Raw genomic sequence first — 18,963 nt, 5'->3', positions numbered from 1 at the left:
CCTATGTCCCTCTTTATCTCATATGACTATGTAGTATCATGGCAAGGGTCTGTATGTTTTTCAGAACAGTGTTTTCCAAGACTTATTCAAGTCCCATGTGAAAGATAGACCCTGCAAAGTCCTTTCACTTTGAACATGTGTGCACACTCCCCTCCAACATAACTGGGATAAGTACAGTAATAGAAGTAAATTTTTTTATTTTGAAAACCTGAGAACACAATATGAATATCACTGAACAATTTTTTTGAGGAACAATTTGGTAGAAGATGCAAATGAGTTAATAAGTGTCAAGTTAGACCATCTATATATTTGGCTTAGTCGTTTAATCAGACAGATAGACTAGCTGGATATGATAATAGTGAAACAGGGAGAAAGAATACTATAAAAGATGGTAGAAAGGATGAATGGAAGACCATCTGTCATGCATTTCAAGTTAGTTTAACCAACATTTTACTATTAAAACCTGGAGAATTAGAATGTGCAGTTTCCCTCCATGCTCTTTTACCAACTTCATCCCCCAAATATTTTAAAGCACAAATTTTATTTCTATTTCACTGTAAGAAGTCCAAAAGAAGTTGTGTAATCAAGGTCTGCAAAAGTATGTTACAGAATTTTAACTGTCTACAACAGTACAAATATGTATGTAACACTCACAACACTTTTAATTAACCTTATTTTTTATACTCCCAGAACACTGTTGTGGAAAGTGCTAGAACAGCTGTCTATCTTACTTCAATCTACATCATTTCTCAGTAACACCTGGATTCACCTCATTTATCTTGGTTATTTAACTGGAACACTAAATGCACAGTACAGGTATAGTGATCCTAAATGCCTCTGTAATCAACAAAAAGAAGTATCTGCAAGAGTGAATGGAAGGAAAAATTAAATTTGCATTTGCATGTACATGTTTCTAATTTTCTGAGGTTTTGATTTTGTAGTATAATCAGGAAACCATAACACTCTGTTAGCTGCGATTCTTGACACTGAATATAGACATCACATACAAAAAGAAGCACAAGGTTTCTCTTCATTTGGCAATGCCATAATGTCACCTAAAATAATTCATTCTAATCTTAACTGTACAGAGATTTTAATAAACTTGAGAAGCTTCAGAAGTGAAAAGCAAACTATTAGGAAGATGCCATGCTAGTATTCAGTTGAAAGGTAAATTTTTGTGCAAATAGAGAAGTGAGAACTGAGATAACTTTCAGAAAATACATAAAGTGTAAACACTCAGCAACAACCAAAACACTGGTGTGCTATTAACAACATCTCAGCTGAGACCAGGACAGTAGCTCAGTATAGGAATTTCATAACACAATATTAGATGCTCAGCTTCTACATATACTAATTAGCTGAGATGACCTAGGTAATTTCCACTCATAGTTACCCAAATATAGATTTAATTTCTTTTGTAGCTGAATTTTAGACATATGCATATGGGCATAGCCAAGCCTTTAGGATGATTTCTGCTTTTTTTTCTTGAATGGTTTTAAATTTCATTTATTTCTCACCAGTTCAGATTTGAACTTGAACACCAAGTATGTAAAACTATTTGTTCCATAAATAACTGCTCTGATATCCTACCTGATCTGAGATAAATTCCTTTTTTTTTTTCTTGCCAAAAAATAAGTAACAGAATCTTCTGGATGTTCTTGACTACAGGATAAGCATGGGCTGACTATCTCTGAGACAGAAACTTGACAGTTGTTGATTTCAAAAGTAGTTTCAGTATGAAAATAGTCATAAGTGACCCATAAAGAGATGCTTGATTATAATTCACTGAACAGTACAGAGAAAAAAGTATAGTGTGAAAATAGGACTGGCATATGCCTGCATTTTCATCCAAATAAATGCTTCTCCATCCTTGGCTGAATAAGATTTAGACATCTGAAGTGAGACTGGACAGATCCCACTTTACACTGGAAGTTTGATTATGTGAAATATTCAAAGCTCCATCTCTTCAAAAAACAGTGTGTCCCCAATGTGTTTTCTGTATCTTACGTATACATAATAATATTGTGGGAGGCTTATTACAGCTAATGGTCAGTTATTCTAAAATATTGATCTAGGAAGTTAGGACCAAAGACATGAGCATTTCCAGGTATGCTCCAAATACAAGGTTTAATACAATAATTATGGACTAATACTTGTAGAGTGGTATCTTTTGGATGTGCATGTTGTTTTAACTTATTTCCTTGTTTTTCTACTTTCAATTTTAGAGAAATTCATCATTAATTTCAGCAAATTTTATTCTAAATCTTATCTCCCGGAGGTTTAATTTCAAGGAAATTAATATTTGTTCTTCGTGGAAGAAGTAACAAAGAGCATTAAAACAACAACAACAACAACTATGTCCATAAGTAAATTCTTTGAGTATGTTGAGTTTTAAGTAAAAGCAATTCCTAGCCTACTGTCAAAGTTTAACTTATTGTTTTTTTTTTCTCTGATATATCTACACTCTGCTAGACATGCTAAAGTAGCTTAATAATTCAGTAAATAAATGCATTCATTAATTATTTAGGATAGTACCAAAAAAAGAAGCCAGTGTCGTATCGTAGCCCATGAATTTTCTGTTTTTCTAAAAATTATCATGATAGTATTGACAAGGAAATACAGCAATATATACTACTGTGGTTTACAAAGTGAAGAGGTGAGTAGGGGCTGTTATATGCTCCTGGTGCCGCAGTTGCTGCTGACTGAATTTACTACCTGTTGCTTAAAATTTCCACTGTAGCATCACTCAGAGAAATGTTAATGACTTTTCAATCTCACTTTCCTTTTTTATGTGAGTGTTCTACCTATGTTCAAGTCAATGTCTCAGAATACGAATATATTAATAGTCATAAACTGTAACAGCAGATGATCAACGTTTATTATTTACACTGCAAACACCTCAGGATTCTTTAATGCCTAACTACATTCATATTATCAGATTATCATAGGAAGACTTTTGGACCAGATTCTACAGCAATATATATTATAACATTTAATTCAGTGTCCTCTCATTGAAATGCTGATTGATATGAATTAAAAATCCAACTCTTAATGTCAGGGAAGTTAAGCTGGGCCTGTTTGCTTTTCCAAGATGGATTACAGGAGAATTTTGATAGAAAAAAAATTGTCTAGTTTAGAATTAACCCAACATTTGTGTTAGTTCCTTGTATTATCAAGAGTTATAACCTCACTATTAGCAGTAAATAAGACTATTTATGTGACAAGTTACCCAGCACTACCCACTCTGAGTTAAGACTAAGCTATACAAGTATTTTTACTGCACATTCATCAACATAAAAAAAAATTACATGAATTTTACTCCATATCTTCAGTTGTAATGTAAGAAAGTGGCAGTGATGACATAGTGGAAATTCTCAATGTCGTAAATAAGTCCCTATGTTTCCTCCTTCTGTTCTTCCTGGATTTGTTAAGTATGGTATTCCCTCAGCAGGATTTAGAAGTAAGATGAGAAATCCATTTTTCATCTAGAATTACTTGTTCCATTGAATAGGAGCATCGTTCATTTTATGATTTGAATAGTATTTAAAAAATAACTGTCATACTACTAAGAAAATAGTTTGAATCAAGGTGTTATTGCAGGTGCTTTATACAAACAAGAGAAAACAACTCCTCCTGGCTATCTTAAAATCTGGTGAAAGACAAAAAGCACAATCAGAGTCTACAAAAATTGAAAACAAGAAAATGGAGCTAATTTAGCAATAACAGAAACATTGTCAGTAAAACATTGTTTGCATATGCACAATTTCTGTGGTTCGTATTTATATTATAATTCTCTTCATAAGTAAAACAAGCACTAGCAAAAACTTATTTGTTGCAGTGTGTGTAAAAAACTTAATAGTCATTTTTGCAAAACCATATTAACATCTTTGTTATATGATAGGCTGGAGCAATCAAACTGAAAAAAAAATAAGAAAAGAAGAAATTAAAAGAATAAATTTATAGTGAAACATAAATTTACTATACTTTTTATGCCAGAAAAAAAGAATTCAGCACTTTGATGGCAACAAATAATTCCATACATTCAGGTGGAAATGTTTGCATTTAACAAATCTTTATGTTTTTCTTTAAATTCTTCTCTCAATTGTGTTTTGCCTAGAAAAGTGAATCACCTAAAAGCTATCAGAAATAACTGTGATTCTGAAACATAAGAGATACTTGAAAATATGTCCTTAAATTTATTTTTGATAGCTATGTAGAAAATAATAGAAATCTTTGCGGAGGCACATAATTGCTTACATTGCAGTATCTGGTGGGATGTAGGGTTTCCACTCTCTTCGTGCAGCTATATCCCAAATATGAGAAATGTAATTCCTTTCTAATAAACTAATGAGGCATGCCAACATTACAAGCTACAATTTTACTCAGAAATAAAGACTATGAATAGTCAGGACTTTGATTTGTCAAGACCGAACGCGTCTTGAGAACCTTAGATACAAGAACACAAATAACCATTCTTTCTTCTTTGGCAGAATAGAAACTCTTGGTAAGTTGCAAGCAGCATCATATTTCATGAGATGAGTAAGAAGCCTACTGTAGAATCAGCAGAGAGACTTATTTATCAAACCTGGTATCTAAAGAAAGGGTAATAGAATAGCACAATGGGGTATTAAATTATAGATTGAATTCTGTGTTGTTGTTACAAATTCACATCCAAGGAAAGTTTTAAAATAGACAAACTGTCAATAGTCCTATGATATTTTTCATCATTAAAACACAGCATGTATATTTGCTGCTAGAAACCCACTTAGACTCCTTGAACAGCTACTCTAAAATGCCACGGTGGCAACAGAATTGTGAATCTAATCCAGACTTCCCCAGGAAGAAGAAAATCAGCATAAATATATCCAAGATCCAAAACTTTGTTTCGGTTTGAGTTGGAGGTCTGGGAAAGGAAATGAAAGGAAATCAATTGAGTAATTTGGGGGTAAAACAGCTGCAGTGGACAATCTGAGCTGAAGCTGTTGAATCCTTTTGTGGAAATTTTTCTAGGATGAGCCACTATGAGTTCAGGACTTACTGCATTTTCCAGAAACTAAGCCACCAGGAAAGTAGGCTGCAAGCAAAACTGAAGAACAAACAGGTGCTGAGGATCTACTAAATCAGGAACTACGATCATTTAGAAAACTTCAATAAGTAGATCTAAACAAACAACAAAAAAGAGTGCTCTGCTAGTTGTTTAAGTATTTATAACAGTAGGTGTATAACCTGTTTTTGTGCTACAGTGTAAGGATGAGAGAGCTGCAAGCAGAGAACTGGTCCAAACGATTGAAAGAGACATGAGAATTCTTTTTTCTAAAGGGAGATGGAGCCTACATATGATCTAAACCACACAGCTGCAATCATTTGGTTTAGTAGCAGAGAACAACGCAAAATCTATCAATGGAGCTGGCCAATGAGCCCATTTCTGAGAAGGGACAAGGAAAAAATAATTAGACAAACGCATCTGTCCATCACACAGTTGTGCTGAGAATGAAAAAGGATAATTAAAAAAATTTATCTTCTGGAAGGGCAATGGTCTGAGTGCAAAAGCAGAGCAAACTGACAATAAATGTAAAATGTTTATCAGAATGTCTTCGATCATAAGCATGGGATTTTTTTTTTTTTTAATTTAGTTTTCCTTAAGAATCATTTAGCTATTTTTGCTTTTAAATGCAAGAATGAGTGTCCAATCAATAAAGCAAACCATTCACAAACTGAGGTAGCTATATTTGAAAAGAAAGGCTTCTACTCCCAAGCTTGCTAAAAATTGATTTCAGGAGGCTGAGAGTAACTCCAAGTGAGCCTACCCAGAATAAAAGCAAGTACAATACTCTGCAATATGTGAAAAAAGAGACTATCTACATTTCCAGTGCATCTTAAAACAAAACAAAACAAAAAAGACAAAATTCTGGGACAAAAAAAAAAAAAAAAAGCTGTATGATGTAAGAATGGAAGAGCAATCTTAGATGCAATTTTATTTACTGCTGCAAAAGTATAAAGGTACAGGTTAGACAGACCAGTTGTGATAACAGCTCCTACAGATAGTGCTACGCACAAAGAAAGCTGTCACAGATAGAGAAAACTATGGAGAATCTTCAAAGCTCAAAAAAGAAAGAAAAATGGAAATAAGGTACTATAATAAGATCTTTGGGGCTCTCTTATTAAACACAGGAAGCAACTCAGAAAGAAATTATTTATGTGACCTTTATCCATACTCAACAATGAAGATAAAAGCTGAAGAAAAGATTGTTTTCCTTCCCTCACACTCACATCAAACTCAAATTACTCGCCAGCTATCTATAAAGAAATTAAAGATGGCATTGATGTGTCTACCTGAAGTTGGAGCTGCAAGTAATTGAACTCTGTGGAGGTTAATAAAAACACAATAGTTATCCAAGAAAATTAGTCAAAGCTTAATAAACCTCGGGTTTTTTGTTTTGTTTTGTTTTGTTTTGTTTTCAAAAACACAGCCCTTTGAAATATAGTGTATACAAAGCACAGTGAGACTGACAGTTCCAATCAAATATAATGTTCATACATTGCAACTTAGATATTACTTGATATTACTTGCTGCATCTGTAAAACCTGTAAAGGAAAATAATTTTAGACTATATCACGTTATTATATGCAGAAATACATTAAAATTATTTCAATGTAAGAAAAACAAAGAGAATTAAAAAAAGTTGTTTTTCTACCTAGAATAAGTCATACTAATGTATTCTTAAAAGTCACCCTATACTTACTCAAGAAAAATCATTAAAAAGCTGTAGAGAGCATGATTCTACAGTCCAGAAATCCCAAAGTTTTTTCAGTGTAATTGTAACTATTCCCTTGTGCTTACATATTATGACAGCCTAATTGCTTGATCATCTACTAAATTTCAAATGATACATTAGAATATCTTGCAATAACTTTTACAGCCCTGATGAGACACATTTTGGAAGGCATAGTTTTCCTGGAGATTTTCTTTCATTGAGTATCTTGGTAAACAAATGCTATAAGTGGACTTTCAAATGAAAAAAAAAAAAAAAAAAAAAAAAAAAACTTGTACATTTATAATGAGTTTTCTGAAAAATACATATTTTTGTCAAAAAAATGATATGTAACTATGAAACTTAAGACAATCTTGGCACATTTGCAGGAGTGTGTAAATGGCTTCAGTGAAACTTACCCACCTTATCAACTTCCCATTGCCTTATTCATCTATCTATTCTATTCCTAGGAATGCCAAATCTTATGAAAAACTTTGAGTAGGGATGTACATTGAAGAATTTTTCAGAATTTCTTCCTCTAATGTTCCTACTTCATGGAAAAATGAAAATCACTCGAAACTTGTGGATATTTTTTTCCTTCACTTACATGTAGAAATAATTTACACAGACATGCAAAAAAAAAAAAGGCTTAGTATTCAGGAGGTGAGCGCATCGTGGCCAGCAGCCAAGAAACAATATTAGAAGTAGCCTGGCAGGCAGATAATTTAGTGTGTGGGGGAGGGAAACATGACTGTGCTGAGCTTCTTTTTTAACTAACATCTAGGGAGTGCCACCGACCAGGAAAGATGCAAACTGTATGAGAACAGCAACTCTGCAATCAATGAAGGACTTCACATGTGAGGGAAAAACGAGGAACCTTGGAGAATCTTTCTGAGGCTGCATAGGACTGTAGGAGTTACCACAACAACGATGGTGGTATATCACAACACATGATCCCCAACAGAAGCTAGTATGACTGTTCTTAGCACATCAGAAGTCTTGACACAGATGGAACACCTGAGAAAGGATGCGAGTACTGAAGTCTCAGGCTGCACAAAGTACCTACTTCTTTGCTCCAAGACTTAGTTGGCAGTGATGATGTCCTCATATGTACAAGATGTTCTCTGCTCAAACCCATGAGCTACCATGTGAAGGAGCTGAGTGAGGAGGTGAATGGGAAATCTACATGTTTTCAGTGGAGACCTAGAAATCACAGAATCATAGAATATCCCAAGTTGGAAGGGACCATAAGGATCATTGAGTCCAACTCCTGGCTCCACACAGCACCACTCAAAAATCAGACCATATTACTGAGAGCGTTATCCAAATGCTCCTTGAACTCTGGCAGCTTGGGGCCATGATTCTGGAAAGCCTGTTCCGGTGCCTGACCACCCATTGGTGAAGAACCTTCTAACACTTCCCTGCCCCTCCTCTGATGCAGCTTCATGCCATTCCTTCAGCTCCTGTTGCTGTCTCCAGAGAGCAGAACTCAGCGCTGCCTCTCTGCTCCCTGTGAGGAGCCACAGGCTGCCATGAAGCCTCCTGTGCTCTGGGGCTGAACACATCCAGAGTCCTCAGCTGTTCCTCATATGTTTTCCTGTCTAGACCCTTCACCATCTTTCTAACTCTCTTCTGTACGCTCTCTAATAGTTTTATGTTCTTTTTATTCTGTGGTGTCCAAAACTGCACACAGTATTCAAGTTGAGGCTGCCAGTGCATCATTATATAGCCAGAAGCCACATTTGAGAGAGTAGTGGCTTGAAACAATTGAGACTTCCACCAACAAAAGACAGATCTTTCTATTATGTCATTTGTGCAAATGAAGGACCTTTGAAACAGGTGAAGAACAATGTCTATGATCTATGTATTGTAAAGTTGACATTAAAAGGCACTAAGAGGCTTCAATGCTCAGAGAATGCATTCTGCATATGGCAAAGATAGTAAGTTGCTGATCAGACTTGCTGTATTTAGGTTTGTTTTCAGGAGCTTGGATCTAAGACGTTGCAGAGAGATTGTCAAATCTGCAATCTGAGGTCTTGCTGAGCTCTCAGAGTATCATCTCTGTCGCCCTTGTGAGCATTAGCACTGTCAAGAGAGACTAGAGAGCTCTGGGAGCTGCGAGGAAGAGCACAGGAACTGAGATTGACTTTTGCAAGAGTGGAAACATGGAGTGCTTCAGCATTTGGCTGCACAGCTGGTTTTGTAAGGAGGGTTTTGGCTTTTATGACCACAGCACTATGAGGAAGTAAGCCAACTACAGCAAGGTGGCATCTATCAGAAAAAATGGGGCATCTTTACCTCATGAGGAGGACTCCAATCTATCAGGGGATAAAAACCAAAGTCTGAAGAAAAGGTGGAGAAAAACAGGAAAGAGGGCCTGAAGTACAGTACAATGGGGCATGCACACTCTTCCTCTGAGAACATAGCCCAGCTACAGACCCAGTGTGATGGATTCCCAAATCCCCAGCACAAAGAAGCATTGTGACAGCAGATTCAAGTTCTCATGCTAAGGTACATACTGGAAGAGCAATACAATGAGTGAAAGCAATTCACCCACTAGGGCTAGTGACAAAAGATATGGGGAAGACTGAAGTGCTCAGTGATGTCTTTGCCTCAGTCTTTAACTGGTCAGGTCTACTCCCATATCTTGGTCCCTCTCAGGCTCCTGTACTATTTACAGAATCTGAGGGAGCTAAGTGTTAGCTGTCATAAAGGAAGAGTGAGCTGCTATCAATAGGCAAGCTGGACATTTACACGTGTTCAGTTCTGCAGACAGTTGGCCAGTATAATTGCAGGACTGCTTGCTACCATCCTTGAAATGTTACGGTGAAGGCAAAATTTCTGATGACTGAACACTAATGTCACCATCATCTGGAGGAAGGCTAAGAAAGAGCACTGTAGGAACTACATGCCAGCTAGCCTCACACAGGTGCAAAGGAAAATTATGGAGCATGAATATAATTTTCTAGCACATGAAGGAGAACATGATTTGGAAGAGTCAGTGTGGATTTATCAGAAGAAGACATAATTGACAAACCTACTTGCCTTCTTTAATGACTTGGCTGGTACTGCCAGATAATGGGAGAATAGTGGATGATGTTTACCTCAGATTTAGATAAGTTTTTGATATGATGTCCATAGTATCTTTGTAGATAGGAGACAGAGTTACCGCATGGGTGGACTGTGAAGCGTACACAGAGATGAGTGGATGTCCAGGCTTACAGGGCAGTGGTCAGCAGCTCAAAGTCCAACTGCTGGCTGGATATTGGTGGTAATCATCAAGGGTGTCTGCCTGGGTTTTAGTAAAGCATTTGACACTGTTTTCCACAGTATTCTTGCAGGGAAACTGGGTGCTCATGTCTTGGACAGGTGTACAATTCACTGAGGGAAGAACTGGTGGGATGGCTGGGCTCACAGAATCACAGTGAATGAAGTTAACCCAGGTGGTGGCTGGTCACCAGTGCTGTAGGGCTCGGTATTGGGACCTCAAAAGGAAGAGAAACAGGCTGACAAGGACCTGCCAGGGAGCAGCAGAGGCCGTCTGTTCTTTGAGGGAAAATAAAATGAGAGACAGGAGAAGTGAAGCTGCAAGGCAGGCAGGTGCAAACCTCACTAACAACAATGCAGAACATAGAGTCATTAGGTCTGCAACCAGATGCAGCAAGCAGATCAAACCTCGGTCCAGTGATCACCCAAAATTCGGCAGTAACAAGTCCAGTGCCATGACAGGAAACCAAATCAGAGGGTCTGGGCCAGGTTGAGGATCACAAAGGTACACGACCAGGTGCAGACATAGATGCTAAGCCGCTGGGATGTAGCACAGGCTGGTGCCAGCCACACAGCCTCATTTTCAAAGCAGTTCTCGGGGGAATGAGAGGTGTGCCCTTGTTCTGCTTCACAACTGCTCCTAGAATGAATGAGCTGACCTTGGACTCAGACAGCCAACCTCCCTAACTCAGCCAATCCAATCACAAGAAGGGGGTTACTCCTCAGGAACCTGACAGCACCTCATGAAATTAAACAAAAGCAAATGCAGAATTCTGCATCTAGGTTAGAATATTGCTGTGGCACAGGTGACTGTTTACAAAGCAGATCTGTAAGAAAAAAAGGAGTTAGCTAAGTGGCAAGAAGATAAGCATGGATAAGTGTTGCTCCTTTGCAACAATGCAAGTTTAAATAAAAATTAGGTTTCGTTAGTGAAATTATAGCAACTGGCTTAGTTGAAATAAACTGTTGGCATAAACAAGCTGGCCTTTGTGAGGAAATATTTTGAGAATTATGTCAGAATTGGAGCTTCCAGTGTGAAAAAGACAGTGAATCTAGAAGAGGCCATGAAGAACGTTAGAGAACCAGTTGATTCAGTGAGAATCTATGAATGAATGAACTTAGAGAAGTTAAGTTCATATTGGATATAACTTTGAAGCTGATGCCACTTAGGGTTTTGCAGTGCTGCAGATTGAAGAGCTTAAGAGGGAAGAATCAGATTATGTCACCTTCCAAGGGTCCTCCCAGCCAAAATACTCTGTTATGCACCTCAGTGTTGACTCAGCTTTTAGGAGTGTCTTAGAATATATTTAAAAGCAAAATTTAGAAAGATGGTGTGTATATTACTAATTATAGTACTACAACTAATGTTTATAATGAAGATTAGGTATCAGTGGCTCTCTGTCCATATGGAGCACTGCCATGTGTGCTTCCATAGGGGTGATGAAGGCTTGATAATGTACAATAATGTCATTAATGATCTGGATGATGGAATAGAGTGTGTGCTTATTAAATCTGCAAACAACACTAGGCTGGAAGCAACTGTATACCCTAGAGGACAAGATTAGAATTCAGAATGGTCCTGACAAACTGTAAGAATGGTCTGAGGAAAACAGGATTTTACTGAACAGGCAGAAGTGTGAGGCATTACTTTTAGAAGGCATACTAAATTGCACAAATACAGGATGTGGCTCATCCAGCTTATTTGTACTTCTGCAGAACAGGATCCAGGGGCAAGAGAGGGTCACAATCTGAATAAGAGTCAACAATGTCATGTAGAAGCAATAAAAGCAAATAACCCTGGCATTTTTTCCTTAAAAGGAGTAGTCTTCAAGACATGAAGTAATCTTTTCAGTCTATATGGCACAGTACGTTTGCAACTGAAGTAGTAAATCCAGTTTTAAAAACTACTTCAGGAAAGATGTAAAACAATTAATTCAAGATTATGACCTTAAACGTAAACCCTATTGGAATTCTGATGAACAAGTAATTTTGACTTACTTTCCTTGGGCAACATCCAGGAGTACATCCTTTTCTCTACTGTGCACCACAACCCTTCTACTATAGACGTAGATCGAAATGATTAAGCCAAAATCAATAAAATATCATAAAGGGTAATCCTAAAGCAAGGAAAAATAAATAATACTTGGAACCTGAGGAATAAATGTACCATGGTTCTTTTACAGATGGATTTTAATATTTATTTATTTATTGCCAGTAATGTCAGAAAAGAAAAGAACTATCATGAGTAACAAATTCTTTTCATTTCAGTGCATGAAAACAAACTAAATAAATCCTCTTGTACAAATCCTTCACTTCCTTTCATTCATGAAACCACTCTGAATTTACTTGCTTTGCATGACTGCAATATGGAATATGTTTTCTAGGTGGGGTCCTTTTTAACTGTTTATAATGTACCTGATAGAGTAGTTTAATATGTATTTTATGAAGATAATACCAAATAACATTTATATGTACTGTAGCTTCCTGATGATTTCAATGATAGTTTGTTATACTGCCAAGTGTTCACAGTTGAAAAAATTAGGCCTTCAAACATATATGCATTTTTGTCATAAACTAGCCTATTGATTTTAAATCTTGGACATTATCTGTTTCACCTTTTTGCCCACAGTTACTGGTTGCAGAGAAGGACCTGGGTGTTCTAGTGGACAACAGGATGGCCGTGAACCAGCAGTGTGCCCTTGTGGCTGAGGAGGCCAGTAGTATCCTGGGGTGCATTAAAAAGACTGTGGAAAGCAGGTGTGAGGAAAGTGATCTTCTGCCTCTACTCTGCCTTGGTGAGGCCACATCTGGAGTACTGTGTCCAGTTCTGAGCTCCTCAGTTAAAGAAAGACAGGGAAATACTGGAGAGAGGAGAGAGTCCAGTGCAGGGCCACAAAGACAGTTAGTGGCCTGAAGCATATTCCATACAAGGAAAAGCTGAGAGAACTGAGGCTATTCAGACTGGAGAAGAGAAGAGAGAGGAGAACTTATCAACAGTTCTAAACATCTAATAAGCAGGTGTCAAGAGGATGGGGCCAAGCTCTTTTCAGTGCTGCCAGATGGCAGACAAGGGGCAACGAGCACAAGGTAGAACACAGGATATTCCACAAAAACATGAGGAAGAATGTCTTTACTTTGAGAGTGAAAGAACACTGGAACAAGGTACCCAGAGAGGTGGTAAAGTGTTCTTTTCTGGAGATATTCTAAGTCTTCCTGGCTGCTTTTCTGTGTAACCTACTCTGAAGAACCTGTTTTAGCAGAGAGTTGGACTAGATGATCTTTGGAGATCCCTTCCAACAGCTGTGATTCTGTGACTGTGATTAGTTTGCCATATTAATGCATGGAATATTTCCACCAAAAGATAATTTCCATCCTAAGCCATTGTCTGGAATCATAGGATCATTTAGTCACAGAACATCCTGTGGTGGAAGGGATCCACAAGAATCATCAAGTCCAACTGTTTGGAAACACATTAAAACAAAAATGTCTGAAGCAGCAGCATCTTAGCCCATGTGCATGGAACTTAAAATTCAAGAGCTGCTTTGAAAGTAATGCCTTCTATTATACGATGTTGGCCCATGATGTCAGAGGCGGATGTTGGTGGTATGGCAGTAGAGGTTGAACCTTCCTATCAATATTCTGTTACATTTTGTTGACATGTGAGAGATGGCAGCAGCGGGGCATTCTGACAAAAGGATGTCTGACATAGAAGTGCATATGAAGCAAAGGTGAGTCACTGAATTCCTCCATGCGGAAAAAATAGCATCCACTGACATTCACTGATCCTTGCTGATTGTTTATGGAGACCAAACAGTGGATGTGAGCACAGTGAGGCTGTGTGTGGTGCATTTCAGCAACAATTCTATCATACTAGCTGCAAAACATTGGGTCACTTCCGCTGGTGCAGATTTTTAGAAGAGCAGTATTCAGGCTCTTTTTCATTGCTGGTGAAAATGCATAGCTAAGGTTGATGACTATACTAAAAAACAGTGTCTTATAGCTGAGAATATATTCTATTAAATAGTGTTATTTTTTTCTTTATATCTGTTGTAGTTTCCATGGAAGTAAATAGGTGGCATTACTTTTGGGGCAATCTGTGTAATGTTAGTTTGTTGTAACATTTTAGGATTCCTGAATTCATTTTTTTATGAGCTACATGACCTTAACTTCTTCTTTCTGTTGGAAACTTCTAAGAAAAATTATTACATGCTAAATTCAGCACAAGGAAATCTAGCTGTAAAAAGTGTCTGACTAACAGTGGCAGTATGGGCCATTTTCCTTGTGAACCTTTTACACCGCGATGGAATTTTTAAAAGATGAGCATCAGAGGATAATTTTTCAAGTTAGTTGGCATCATGGCACTTGGGAGGCAAAGAGAGTGCTTAACAAAGAGAAGGAGATGGGGAGAAGAGAGACTAGCATGACTTTTCTTAAGGTCCTTTCTGTTGTACAGAAAATAGATCTTTATGGATTCTCATGTTACCAAATAGCAACTGTGCGAGAGGTAATGTTAGTGTGAAGCATCTACAAAAAAAGGAGATGAAGTATCAACAGCAACAAAATGAAAAATAAATTATGAAAAGGATCAACAAAGAGGTGACCTCAATATTAAAAATGACTATTAATTTCAGTATTGAAAAGGTTCTCACCGTTAAGAATGTAAAAATTAATAAAAGGTGAGCATAAAGTGGTTGAATTATTTAAGTAGCTCAGATTCATGGTTTTAAAGTAAGATTTGTGGATGAATCACAGAATTAACCCTTTCAAGGCCAAGAAGACAAGAACTAAGTATTACCATAACAAATTGTGCTGTTCAATTTCTATAATGATATGAATTCTGTTATTTACATCTATGCATCTTTTACTATGATTATACCATAATGAAATCAATTAAGCAAAAAACGACAAAATCGATAAATATTTTCATTTTAAAGAGTTATATTTGAGTAATTCTGATTACTTCAATGACTATTACTTCTCGTTACACGAAAGCTTATGCTGAATGAAATCTTACCAGTAATATTTACAATCATGAGAAAAATTGTGGCATTTATTTTATTTTATTGGTCAGAGCATAAAAAGCGGATAAACTATTAATTTTAAATAATACAAATTTCATGAAGATATATATATATATATTTCCACCAACTGCAACTGAATTTTTTGATAACTTGCAGCAATAAAAATCAAAGCAACTCAGTGAAATGGTAACTGGCTTTGTGTGCTTCGTAGTGATTGAAATGTTTATAATCTGTCTTGGAAGGCCTGTTACAAAGTTTCTGAAATAGAACCACTATAACAAAACTTGCCTCTGGAAATAGATACAAGATTTTTTTTTTTTTTCCCATGTTTTTTCTCTTTCAGGACTGAAGAGAACGTCTTGTTGAAAAAAATAAATAGTAATAATTAACAATAAGACAAGCAAGAAAAGCCTAACTTCAGTTTGTTTTTGTTTTTGTTTTTACTTCTGCTTTAATGTGCCCTGTCATGTGAAAGTTTAACAACAGCAAAGGGAAATATTTGGTGCAATACATACGCAGAGCACCATAAGTTCAGATGCTCAGATGGCCTTTCAGTTCTTATTTCCTAGTTTTTTTATTTAAAAGTGGTAAGAAATCCTGGTTTTTGAGAGCAAGGGGCTAATAGCACTTCCTGAGCCTGGCACAGGAACAAATCACATTATCTGTTCTCATGAGAACAGTCTAATTAAGCACAACAGGAGTCCTCATGCGGACATGGTAAAGCAAGCAGTATTTTGATGCCAATGCAGCAGATAAATGAAAATTCTTTAACTTCTCCAAATCTGCTTTGTCCTGACCTACATTGCCTAAATGCCTACATTCTGTTGATGTTTAAGATTTAGTGTAAATCAAATATATTACAGTACAAAACAGGTAGTTATGTTGTTTGTATCCAAGAGTCTTCTTGCCTTCTAAAGCTCATTTCTCCAAGCTTTTTCCATTGAATGGCTACATAAGCTTTTTATCCCCCCAATTAAAGGAGTATCTATTGCTACAAATTATTAAAAATTCAAATGAAAATGGAGGTAAGGCTTTAAGCACTCAGTTGTCAGCTTTATTTTCTCATATGTTTGTTTGTTGCAAACATAGGAAACAGATACATGTGTTTTTCTTTGTTTCCTGAAATTATACTCCAGTTTACCTCTAGCATTCAGGGAGTATATGCAAAGAAAATTTAAAGAATATCATGAAATAACCCTTCTATTATCTACTACAGGTGGTGCAACAGTATGCTCTGGGACCAAAGGCATTGTCTTCTCTCATTTCAAGTGTTGTGAAAGGTACAGAAAGGGATGAGATCATATGTTTGCATCAGTTTTGTCTTTGTGAGCAATCCTTCCACACATGCTGCCTCCTGCCATACCTCTCTGGACCTGTTTTCAATGCCTGATTTTGCAAGCCGAAATGAAAATGTTATAATTATGCAAATATTGGGATTTGCTAATGCAGAACACCCCGCTGGGCTGGGACCCTACCAGACACCTCAGGAGTGGAACTGACAAATAGACATTGTCTTCATATGGAGTATGTCAATATCAAAGAAAGGAGATAAATACCGTATTTAAAGGAAATAATAATTTTCTGTAGCCTTTCTAGTATATATACTCTTATCTTAATTTTTCAGTCTGATGAGGTGTTAGAATAGAAGGAAATGGCTGTGAGATCTGGCGCTATTCAGCCTGGAGAAAACACTGAAAATAAACCACAAAGGTACTACAGGGCTACGATTACTGTTACAGATTTGTTGTTCTTTTAGAATGCCAGTGCTACAATAATGTTCACAAGAGCTGATGAATGGCTCACCTCAATGAAAGTTTGCTTATCATAAACAAACACTGTTGATTAGAGAAGACAGCTACTTCTAAATGGTGTTCTAGCTTAGAAAAATAAAGACAACATGATTTTGTAAAAAAAAAAAAAAAAGAAAAAAAGAAAAATTGTAAAAGCAAATAGAAGTTTACGAACTAAAAGAATTCCCTTCTACTAAACATAATGTTGGAAATTCAGCTTCCTTTAGCACACGTTCCTTTCTGGTACTACACATGGTATATTACGTGATTTTAGCAGAGGAAACAAGAGTCAGTCAGTTCTATTTTAGTCCAAGTACTGAAGTGGAAATTATATAATGAAGGATTTTGTGAATACAACTTCTAAACAAACTCATGATTGCAACTTCATCAGAAATTCACTGCAGAGGAATGCAATGATAGTTGTATATAGAAAAGTTGTAATGATGAATTACCCTACCATTAAGGAACATGTGTAAATCATGGAATCTTCCATGAATAGCATGAGGTATAGAATGGATAAAATAAATATCAAGCCATATTTTATTATTTCAATTTCCTAGAGAAAGGAAGCTATTTTTGGTTGTCCTATTGGCCCATTTATTCCATCACAAAGACAAGAAAAAGGACACTGAACAAATTCAAAAATTTAAGCAAATTCAACAGGTGATCCGAGAGTAACAAATTTATTCACAATTTGTACAAGTAGACAATGATCCACATTTATATACCTATCAGTAGAAAAGCAGTTATAACTTAACTGCATACCCATTTACCAGCAGCTTGATCAATTATATCAAGAAAATTGGTCAGTGTATCAGCCAACAGGAAGCTTGCAACTGAATATACTATTTGTGGAAATATACCCTGTAAGACAGACCTAGATATGGGAAAAACAAATGGGAAAACTGTTGGGTGTTTGCTATCGAAAGCATTATGAATTTTACTGAATGTCACAGAGGGTTTTTTTTTTTGTTTTTTTTTTTTTTTTTTTAAAGACGTAGTCATTGTGTGGCTTGATCTCATTGTGGCCTTGTAGTACTTCAAGGGAGCATATAAACAGGACGGAGTACAACTGTTTACGAGGGTGGATAGTGAAAGAACAAGGGGGAATAGTTTTAGACTGAGACAGGGGAGGTTTAGGTTAGATATTAGGAGGAAGTTTTTCACACAGAGGGTGGTGACACACTGGAAAAGGTTGCCCAAGGAGGTTGTGGATGCCCCGTCCCTGGAGGCATTCAAGGCCAGGCTGGATGTGGCTCTGGGCAGCCTGGTCTGGTGGCTGGTGACCCTGCACATAGCAGGGGGTTGAAACTTGATGATCATTGTGGTCCTTTTCAACCCAGGCCATTCTATGATTCTCTGATTCTAAATGATTCTGTTCTGAAATTTTCCAAAATATTTGCATGCATACTTAAATAACCTAAGTTTACACTAATTTGGGACCTCTAGACTCAAAGAGTATATCTGATTGCCAGATAGGAACATTAAGAACATGAAATGTTCCTTTCTCAGCTCAAGATGAAGATTATCAGGCAGCCTAACAGGAACATTTGCATATCAATTTGGTATGCAGACCTTTTGGATGGGTTGTGTTTGTTTTTATGGGAAGTTGGGAAAGGCAAAACAAGCAATGGAGTCTTTCACTGACAATTCCAAGGTGCAGATTTTCACTTAGGATTTCTTGGATAATGATACAAAGAGCTTACACACTACAGTCTAAAGTCTGTCGGGTAACCTCATGGAAATATCCCTCTTCTGCTGTTTAAACTAACATGACTGACCTGGTATTTAGGCAATTAATTCCATATGTATTCAACTTCACTAGTTCTGTTATGGGGCTGGTGGGAATGAAACATTTGGCTCCTCCAGGAGTATGTGACAAATTACAGCATACCTTCACAAAGGTTGGTTACTAGGGAATGGCAGCCAATTGAAAAAGAATTTCAAGAAAACTTGGTGCTTTATCTCCTATAACAAATCTTCTGAGTTTTCTCTCCATCTTTATGCAGCTTTATGAAATCACATTGTTTCCAAAACTCCCAGGTAACCACTATCTCAGTCATGTCTGTGCACCTGGTCTATGTGCACTGTCAAACACCTACAGAGCTTGCAAAAATATAGGTGTAACATACT

The sequence above is a fragment of the Meleagris gallopavo genome, chromosome 1 (genome assembly GCF_905368555.1).
Source record: "Meleagris gallopavo chromosome 1, MGAL_WU_HG_1.1, whole genome shotgun sequence".
Classification (NCBI taxonomy): domain Eukaryota; kingdom Metazoa; phylum Chordata; class Aves; order Galliformes; family Phasianidae; genus Meleagris; species Meleagris gallopavo.
This window is presented reverse-complemented; position numbering follows the sequence as displayed.